This window comes from Camellia sinensis, chromosome 10, assembly GCF_055761805.1.
Source record: "Camellia sinensis isolate YWXY chromosome 10, ASM5576180v1, whole genome shotgun sequence".
NCBI lineage: Eukaryota > Viridiplantae > Streptophyta > Magnoliopsida > Ericales > Theaceae > Camellia > Camellia sinensis.
The window spans coordinates 118,963,403-118,972,989 of record NC_138970.1 but is presented as its reverse complement, the minus strand read 5'-3'; the positions used below and the strand labels follow the sequence as shown (position 1 = coordinate 118,972,989).

The 9,587-nt window shown below is 41.0% G+C and overlaps 1 long non-coding RNA gene across 1 annotated transcript; it reads left to right on the top strand.

Annotated features, from left to right (window-relative positions):
- Positions 1 to 436: 436 nt before the first annotated feature.
- Positions 437 to 2,945, top strand: LOC145801275 (uncharacterized). The gene is made up of 2 exons (XR_014342504.1): positions 437 to 1,736; positions 2,722 to 2,945. It is a non-coding gene; the product is annotated as an uncharacterized LOC145801275 (long non-coding RNA).
- Positions 2,946 to 9,587: the final 6,642 nt, after the last annotated feature.

The following is a 9,587-nucleotide window of genomic DNA, read 5'->3' as shown; positions in this document are numbered from 1 at the left end:
AATTATAAATCGAATTAGTGGATTAGTGGATTGGTAGATTGCGGTTTGAGCGGTTTTCGGCAGATTGGCGGATTGCAAAATATTCTAACCAATTATCAAGCCTTTGCATAATATATAACATTAATTTGCATAATATTTTTCATATATATAACACAAACTAATTTTACATAATCTTTTTCATATATATAACTACTATTTTGTAATAAATTTCACATATTAAATATCTGTCATACTCATTTTTATTTTGATATTTCATTATAAGTTAAAAAAATATATATGTATTAATTACAACGGAGCAGAGCGATTTCGAAGGCGGAGTTTAAACCGTAGTTAACAGATAGAGCGGTGCAGATCGATGTGGATCGGTATGGTTTTAGTGGATTGGGTGATATTTTGCACAGCTCACAATAAGTTATAACTAATATCACAATGAATCATAATCAAATCATAACTAACACCACAATTAGTTATAACCAAAGACCATAAACATCAAAACTGGGCATATAGCCAAATGAGGTGTGTATTATAGAACTTTCCTTCAATTGAAACTTTGTCTTTTTAAAATGATAACAATTGTAACTCTCCATACATTAGCTAACAGAAAAAAGAAAGGAAAAAAAAGTACATGCGGCACGGTTCTTTAGTTATTTCAAGTTGATGTAAATTTAGACTTTGAACCTTGACCATACCAACTCCATCTAATCAATCATCTAAGAATACCACAATTGTTCATCATTTAACATTAGAATGCACTTTGCCACATATTCATCCCTCTCATTCCCATACATTTTCGTCTTCTTCACCTCTGTCATTAATGCTCCTCCCTTTCCTTTCTCTCCTTTTTCTCGTTCTCTCTGCTACCTCCATCTTCTTCAATTTTCCAATAGTTGTTGCTTTCCCTTCTCATTTCTATCGTCGCTTATCAAACTTAGGGTTTTCGTGAAAATACAAGTGATGGAAACCATGATAGCAGTGAGCATCTTTGTACATCGAAGTTCCCCCTCTCAGATCGAGCTCCACTCCTCACCACCAATGCTGTGAGAATCGAGCCAATTTGACCCTTTAATTTTTATAATTAAGACTCCTTTCCAGATGTTTGGAATCTTGATTGCTCTATTAACATGATGTTTGGACAAGATTAGACCAAAAGCCCCAAATTCAGGCAATCATTTTTTACTATTTTGCACTCTTTTGCTCTTTCTACATTTTGAATCTTGATATGAGGTCAAAATTATTGGAAATCTTATTTTTTGAGCATTAATTTTGGACACAAATTTTTGTCCAAAACGGAGTTCGGATGAGGTAGTTTTGCTTGTTCAAAGTTTGAGCACCGAAGTTGTCATTATTAGTTTGCTCGAATGGTCAAAAGTTAGTTCAATTGGTCTAGATGACTGAAAACAGTCTTAAGTGTCAAAAAATAGATCGTGCAAACGTACATTAACCGCTTGAGTAGTAGAATGTTCGCTCAAGTGATCTGTTATTTTTTTGTGGAAAAAAAATATATTTTTGTCAAATTTATGGGGGCTTAGGGCTACTTTGGCTCAACACTTATGTAGGAGATCTAAACTTTGTCTCATCTCACTCACTCTCTCTCTTTTTGTATTCTATCTGTTGATTTAGAGCACTTGGAGGGATTTTCTCACAGAACTCGGAGCATTAAAGTTTTTCACCTCTCTGAGCTCTTCACATCCATCTAATTGGAAGTTGATTTTTCTACCTTTCTCAAGCTAGAATTTGTGAGTTCTTCTTCATTGAGCTAGGATTTATTTCTCTCTTGTCAACATGTGTTTTATGGTGTATGTGTGAGTTGTTTATATAAAGATGATACCCTTTTTGCTCATGCATCCATGTACAAGTTAGGGTTTCAAATTGATGCTTCCAAATTGATCAATCCCTTATTTCTTTTACTTTATTTTGAGAATATATCATTGTGCATTGTGTCAAATAAAAAACCCCAAATATTTCAAAACCTAGTTTATAAATTGAGAGTTATTTAAAAAGATTGTCTTATATTACTATCATATTGTGAAATTGTAGAGATTTCTTATGTTTTGTCACATGTTTTGTAGCTTATGGACTATGTTTTATGTACTCTTGTGAAAGTCTCACCAAAATTTTCATGGAAATGATGATTTTGCTTGAGTCATGAAATTATGAAAATTTGTTCGAAATGTTGTAAACTTTGAATGAGTAATATTGAAAATTGGGAATTAGAATTGGGGCTATATTTTGCAAATGGATTGGTTTTGAGAACCATGGATTAAATCTTTTGAGAAAAAAAAAAAAAATTTGAATTGAGAAAGAAAATGGGTTTTTTAAATAATGGTGAATTCAAGGTAGTGCATAATGATTGATGAAATGATTATGCTGGGTTGAGACTCTACGGTGAAAGATTGAAAACCTACACAGAGTAGGTATCAAATTTTCTTTCAGCTAGTAGCTGGTAAAGTAGGAGATATGTGAATCTTCTGATGGACCACTGGCAAATATATGGCTTGAAAATTCACATTAATTAATTGGATGTGTTTGTGGATAGAGAACTTGGAATTTGGAATGAACCTTATGTAAGACAAATGGTTGTTTTGGAAATAAACTTTGATTTTAAAATTTGAGAAATATATCAAGTATTGCATCATGATCATGTACATTGTTGATTCATGTTGTTAGAGTAGAAGCATTATCTACTGGATTTTTATTCACCATTTATTTAAACTTTTTCAGGTATTGATGATGGACCGCAGCCTTGAGTTTTCATGGATATTGGATGTGGGCTTATGTGCTCTTTTATTGACAGTCTAGGACCTTGTTTTATATGGCCACGTACCATTATTTGTAAGCGTTAAATCCCTATTTAGTTTATGTAAGCCTTGGGGCATTTAAATACATTGTATGATTATTTTGTGACATGTTGTATATTTAGAAGACTCGTGTAGCTTTGAATATAAGATGTGTGGGGAAGTATTTTATGAAAGACACCACATGGCTAAGGTGGCACCGACATGCCAGCCGAGGTGCCACGTGGAACTGATCATGTTTTATCGAGGTAATCACAGCATTGCCGAGATGTTCTACAGTAATGCCTGAATCCTGAGATATTTGGATAAGGGACAAGAGTCCTAGATCAGAAGAGGCTTTCGGTCTGGATAAGAATAAGGCTCTTGAGGAGTATATCTCTATCTAGCCAAGAGTCCAGGATAAGCATTGAGCTTAAGTCCTACGAAGTGAGACTTCTAGGGGACTAGGTCACTATTGGTTATAAAAGTGAGGCCCCTCGTAGGTCTAAGGTATGCCTTACTTATGAGTTTAAGTACTGTTTTGATGTTTGTGAGAGATAAGATTTACTGACTTAATTGTTGGAGTGCCCCTGGGTGGACGAACCACTGTGGTATTCACATTGTCTTGTTGGCAGGTTGTTGGTTCAATCTATTCTGTCGGTACTCTCCAGCTAAGTTCCCTATTTGGTTGTGTGGTTGGAAATCAACACCCACAATTTGGCGCCATCTGTGGGAACTTAGTAAGGATAGATGGCCAATAACGGACAAGAAGTGAGAATTGGGGTCGACATCCACAATGAGGAGGAAGAACATATGGACCCTAACGCTAGAGAAGAGAACGATAATGAAGAAGTGCAGAACCTGAATCTTGGGATGAATGATGTCGACAAGGAGTGCAATGGCCTGAAGAAGGGAGGCTGAGATAAGTATTACCATGAAGGCGATCTACATGTGTGGAAGGATAGGTACTTGAGAAGAGACGAGGAACTGAAGAGGATAGCGGACAAGTTGACAGACCTACAGATGGTAGTCAACTTCATGATGCAAAATAACGTGATGCAACCATCGTTCCCATTACAAGACACGCCGGCACCAATAATCAAAACTGATGCCCAGAAAAAAGGACCAAAGACAGTCCCAGTTGTCCCACGGCATGGCAAGGGACAAGGAAACTTACATCAGCCATCATGGGATGTCGGGCGAACAGAGTTAGTACAAGGCGAGTCACAGAGGACACCATGGACCAAAGTGACTTATGTTAGGGGATCTCTACAGATCTAAGGGCAAGGCCTCTATTTTGACGATGCAATGGACGAAGGGAAGTCCAAGAGAACATACAATTACACCGAAAGCAGCGTGCTGAAAAGTCTGAAGTCTATTGATAGCCAAGCCCTCGGATGAACAAATGAGGACCTAAGAGATTACCTTTAGAGAAAGCGGCACAACACCGAGATCACATCCAACGCCCAGCCGAAGGCACCGTTCTCGGTGGAGTTGGCTGTGTTCAAGGTGCTGAAGAGGTTTAGCATGCCGAGGTTTCAAGTTTATGATGGTAAGTCTGACCCAAAGTTTCATGTTGACTTATATTTAAATTTAATGGCTTTATGGAGTGGGAACGAGCAACTGTTGTGCAAAGTATTCCCATCGTCGTTCAAAAAAATAGCATCATATTGGATCCATAAACTGCTGAAAGGGAGTGCAAAGAGTTGGGAAGGCCTGGCCAAGATGTTTGTGGCCAGGTTTGTTACAAACAAGTTGCAGCCACTGAGGGTAAATTCCTTATTCGCTTTAAAGATTAGCGATGGCGAAGGCCTTAAGGCTTATGCCAAGATATAATATGAGGTCTACAACTGGATCCCGGCTTGTAACCAGGAGTTGACGGTTGTTTTTTTCAAAAACGGCCTAGATGATGATTGCCCGCTTCGGCAATCACTTACAAAAACCCTACTGAAGAGCATGGAAGAGCTCATGGCACGGATTAAGAAGTATACTAGAGGAGAGGAAGACACGAAAGTGAAGAAGACACCAAAACCAGAAAGGAGAAATGACTCATCGAAGTGAGGCCGAGGGAATACCAGCGTTGACTGGCCAGAAACAGGAATAAGGGCTATGCAGGCAATCAACACAGTATTCAGGATTTCAATCTATAAGTTTTTGGAGAGGATCAGGAACCAGCCATACTACAAAGCGCCGGAGAAGGTCCTTAGAGAGTACATGGGCAGGAGCACTGGGAAACATTGTGCTTACCAAGACGAGAATGAATACATGACTCAAGGATGCAGGGCTCTAAAGTCACACCTGGAGGATCTGGTCAGACAGGGACACCTGAGAGACCTAGTAGATAAGGCGAAGACAAGGGAAAAGCACACGAGGCTTCCCTAGGCACCAGCAGCACCACCTCCACCACTACCATCGTAGCAGGCAGATGGACCCTGGGTAATCAATGTATTCAATGAGAATGAAGTTTAAGGGAAGACCTAGAGAGTAAAGCACCTGCAACATGTATATTAGGTCCAGCAGAAGAAGCCAAGAACAAATGAACATTAAGGACTGATGATCTCTTTTACTGAAGTGAACTTGGATATGGTATAGCATCCGTATAATGATGCCCTAGTGGTAACTTTGAAGATTGGAGATTGCTAGGTGAAGCACATATTGATTGATCAGGGCAGGTATTGTGACATCATGTATGTCAGATGTTATAAGGAGCTTGGCCTCCACAAGGATGATTTAGAGTAATCTGACAGCCCTATGGTCGAATTCAATCGGACGCCGACATGGCCTCTAGGAGCCACGAGTCTAGAGGTACAGGCAATGAGCAAGAGGGTAATAATGCAATTTACTGTGATAGACACTCTCTCCCCATACAATATCATTTTGGGAAGACCTTGGTTGTATGTAATGAGGGTTGTTCCCTCAGCGCTGCACAAACTGTTGTGATTCCCAACTGAACAGGGGATTGAAGAAGTAAGGGGAGACCAAGTACAGGCTTACTCCATGGTGGTAATGAAGTACACCTGCAATGTAAGGGAAGTAGAGAGTGCAGAGATTGAAAGCGAAAACCACGAGGTCTTGGATGATATCGACAAAGAACCAGTTGACAAGAGAGAAGAACCCTTAAAAAAGGTTCTGTACAAGAAGGACATGAGAAATAATTCTTTCTCCTCAGCGCTGGCTTAGCCGAGGAAGATAAAAGAGAATTGGAGGCTTTCTTGAGGGAGAACATAGAGGTGTTTGCCTGAACACCCTATGAGATACAGGGAATCAGCCTCGAGGTCACCAGTCACAGACTTGACGTGGATAGGTCAGCTAAACTTGTCATTCAGAGAGCAAGGAGGCCGACATTGATACATGTACAGGCAATTGAAGAAGAAGTGGAGAAGCTACTAGAGGCACAGGCCATCCGAGAAGTGAAGTATCCTACTTAGTTATCCAATACGGTAGTGGTAAAGAAGAAGAATGGCAAGTGGAGGGTCTGCGTAGACTTCACAAGCTTGAACAAGGCTTGCCCCAAGGACAGCTTCCCACTGCCCAAGATTGATCAACTGATGGATGCCATATCAGGGCATAGGAGAATGAGTTTTCTGGATGCATATGGAGGGTATCACCAAATAGCAATGTATGCCCCAGACGAATGAAAGACAGCATGAATAACCCCCAAAGGACTCTATTGCTACAGAGTAATGCCCTTTGGGCTGAAGAATGCAGGAGAGACATACCAAAGATTGGTCACCAAGATGTTCAAACATATAATTGGAAGAACGGTGGAGGTTTGGACTAAGGAACCTCAGGATCATTTGGCCGATCTGAAAGAGGTCTTTGACATATTGAGAACATATCGGCTTCGACTCAATGCCTCAAAGTGTGCATTTGGAGTTGAATTCGGTAAGTTCTTGGGATACTTGGTAACCAAGAGGGAAATTAAAGCGAACCCAGATCAGATCAGGGCCACCCTTGATCTGAAGAGCCCGACGACAGCGAAACATACCCTGATTTTGACCGGCAAGGTGGCAGCCTTGAACAGATTCATCAGCCGGAGTTCAGATAGGTGTAAAATATTTTTTCAGTTATTGAAGAAATCTATAGACTTTCTGTGGATAGAAGAATGCGAAGTTGCCCTGGCCGACTTGAAGAAGTACCTGACAACCCCACCAGTGTTTGTACTTGGCAGTTTCGGACCACGTTGTGAGTGTCGTAGTTATCCAAGAAAAAGAAGGAGAGCAGAAGGCAGTGTATTATGTGAGCAAGACCCTGGCAAATGTAGGAACCCAGAACCTGCCTCTAGAGAAGTTAACATTAGCTCTGGTAATGGCCTCGAAAACACCGAACCACTACTTTCAAGCCCACAAGTTTGTGGTGCTAACCGAGCATCCACTAAAGTCTCTGTTGCAGTATGGAGACCTGACATGCAGAGTAGCTTGATGGGCTGTAATTCTAGGTTAGTATGACTTAGAATTCATGTCGAGCACAACAATCAAGGGCCAAGTTTTAGCCGACTTTGTGGAAGAATTTTCTTTAGGTGCGATCCCAATACGAGCACCGGTGAGCTCTGGCCTAGGATGTCCAGGAGAGAAAGAGAAAAATCAACTGGGGCTAAGGAACCCCACGCCTGCAGAACAAAAGAAGAGAGAAGAAAGGCTAAAACCCTGCGATATTACATCGGCGACTCCTTCCGTCTCTTTGTCAATGGCAGTTCAAACCGACAAGGAACGGAGACAAGAGTGGTTTTGGTATCGCCAGATGGGTGAATGATAGAATAGTCCATTCGTTTAGGATTTAAGGCCTCAAATAACAAAGTAGAGTACGAAGCACTGATTGGTGGACTGAAACTAGCAGCAATTGTGGAAGCCGACGATATGGTAGTCTTCTGTGACTCCAAGCTCATTGTAAATCAAACAACGAACGAGTACACAGCCTGAGATGAGAGGATGATAGCCTATGTCAAGGAGGTTGTCAAGTTGTTAACACATTTCCAAAGTTATCGGCTACAGCACGTTAGCCGAGATGATAACAGCCATGCCAACGCCCTGACTAACCTTGCCAGTGCGATGAAGCCAGGTGAGGCAAGGACAATAGTGGTGGATTATCTATCAGGCTCCAAGTGTCGAGCCTTTGATAACAGAGTATGAAGCAATGTGTGTGGAGATGGGCCCAAGCTAGATAGATGCCATAGTGGCATTCCTCAAAGACGGCAAGCTGGCAGAAGATAAAAAAATTGAAGTCTACCAGATTCTTCCTGTCAGCAGAAGGCTATTTGTATAGGAGATCCTTCATGGGACCTCTTCTGCGATGTGTGCACCCATCCCAAGTAGAGGACCTTTTGTATGAGATCCATGAGGAAGTACGTGGAAGCTATGTTGGGGTAGCTCACTTGCCCACAGGGCCATATCTCAAGGATACTGGTGGCCTTATATGCAAAAAGACGCTGAAGCCTATCTAAGGAAGTATAAAAAGAGCCAAAGGTTTGCACCTTTGATACACCAGCCAACTGTAGATCTGAATCTAGTATTCAGTCCTTGGCCATTTGCCCAGTGGGGCATGGATCTAGTTGGGCAACTGCCCCAGGCAATTGGACAGAGGAAGTTCCTACTGGCACGAAGTGGGCAGAGGCTGAACCCCTAGCCAAAATATGAGATATGGACGTGAAGAATTTCATCTAGAAAAACATAATCACCAGATTCAGAATCTCAAGAGCCATCGTGGCAGATAATGGCACCTAATTTGACAGTAAGCTAATTTAAAACTTTTGTGCAAAGTACTAGATCAAGAATTACTATTCTACTCTTAGCTTTCCCTAGAGTAATGGTCAAGCCGAGACATCCAACAAGACCATCCTAGATGGAATCAAGAAAAGGCTGGAAGCTGCTAAGGGCAAGTGGATGGAAGAATTGCCCAATGTCCTGTGGACATATCAGACTACGCCAAGAAGGTTTATTGAAGAATCTCTTTTCGCCATGGCATATGGCATCGAAACAGTTATTCCACTAAAGATTGGCATCCCAGGAATCAAAACCCAATGAGCGGAAAGTGGAACAAATGAGGCATTTCTTGCCTGAGATCTTGATTTGATAGAAGAAAGAAGAGAAAGAGCAGCAATTTGGCTCGGGGCATACCAACAGTAATTCGGCTCGGGGCATACAACAAAAAGGTCAATCCCAGGGAGTTTCAGATTGGTGACCTCGTCCTAAGGAAGGTTGTCGACAATAAGAAAGATCCTAAGGAGGGCAAGCTTGGCCCAAACTGGAAAGGACCATATCGCATCATCTCGGTTGCATGCAATGGCGCTTTACCGGCTTGAAGACACTAATGGCAAGTAGTTGCCAAGACCCTGAAACACCAGTAATTTGACGTTTTTCTACCATTAATTTCTATTTTTTCAGTTTCTTTTGTGTAATAGATTATTAGCCGAAGTATTAATGAAATACTAGCTTGATTTTGTTTTACAAGAATGTTGTTGAAATTTGTACGATAAGACTAAAAAGTCTTAAGGCAATGTTCCTATGGTGAACATGATGATTAGTTTAGACTTGCCATGACGGTAGAGTTAAACTAAGTCAGCGACGTTTTAGCATGAAACATGACGATTAACTTAGACTTGCCATGATAGTAGAGTTGAACTAAGTCAGTGATGTTTCGGCACAAAACAAGGCGAAATTGGCCTTGACTTGGTCAGTTTGTAAGAAAAATCGAGGTAATTAGTACTCTCGATGCACTAAGGTTAAGCCTTAAGTGCTTCATTTGGGCGAGCCAAACATGATGACCTCGGCCAAAAGTATCTAAGTAATACTTAGGCGATAACCAGGCGATGTATCC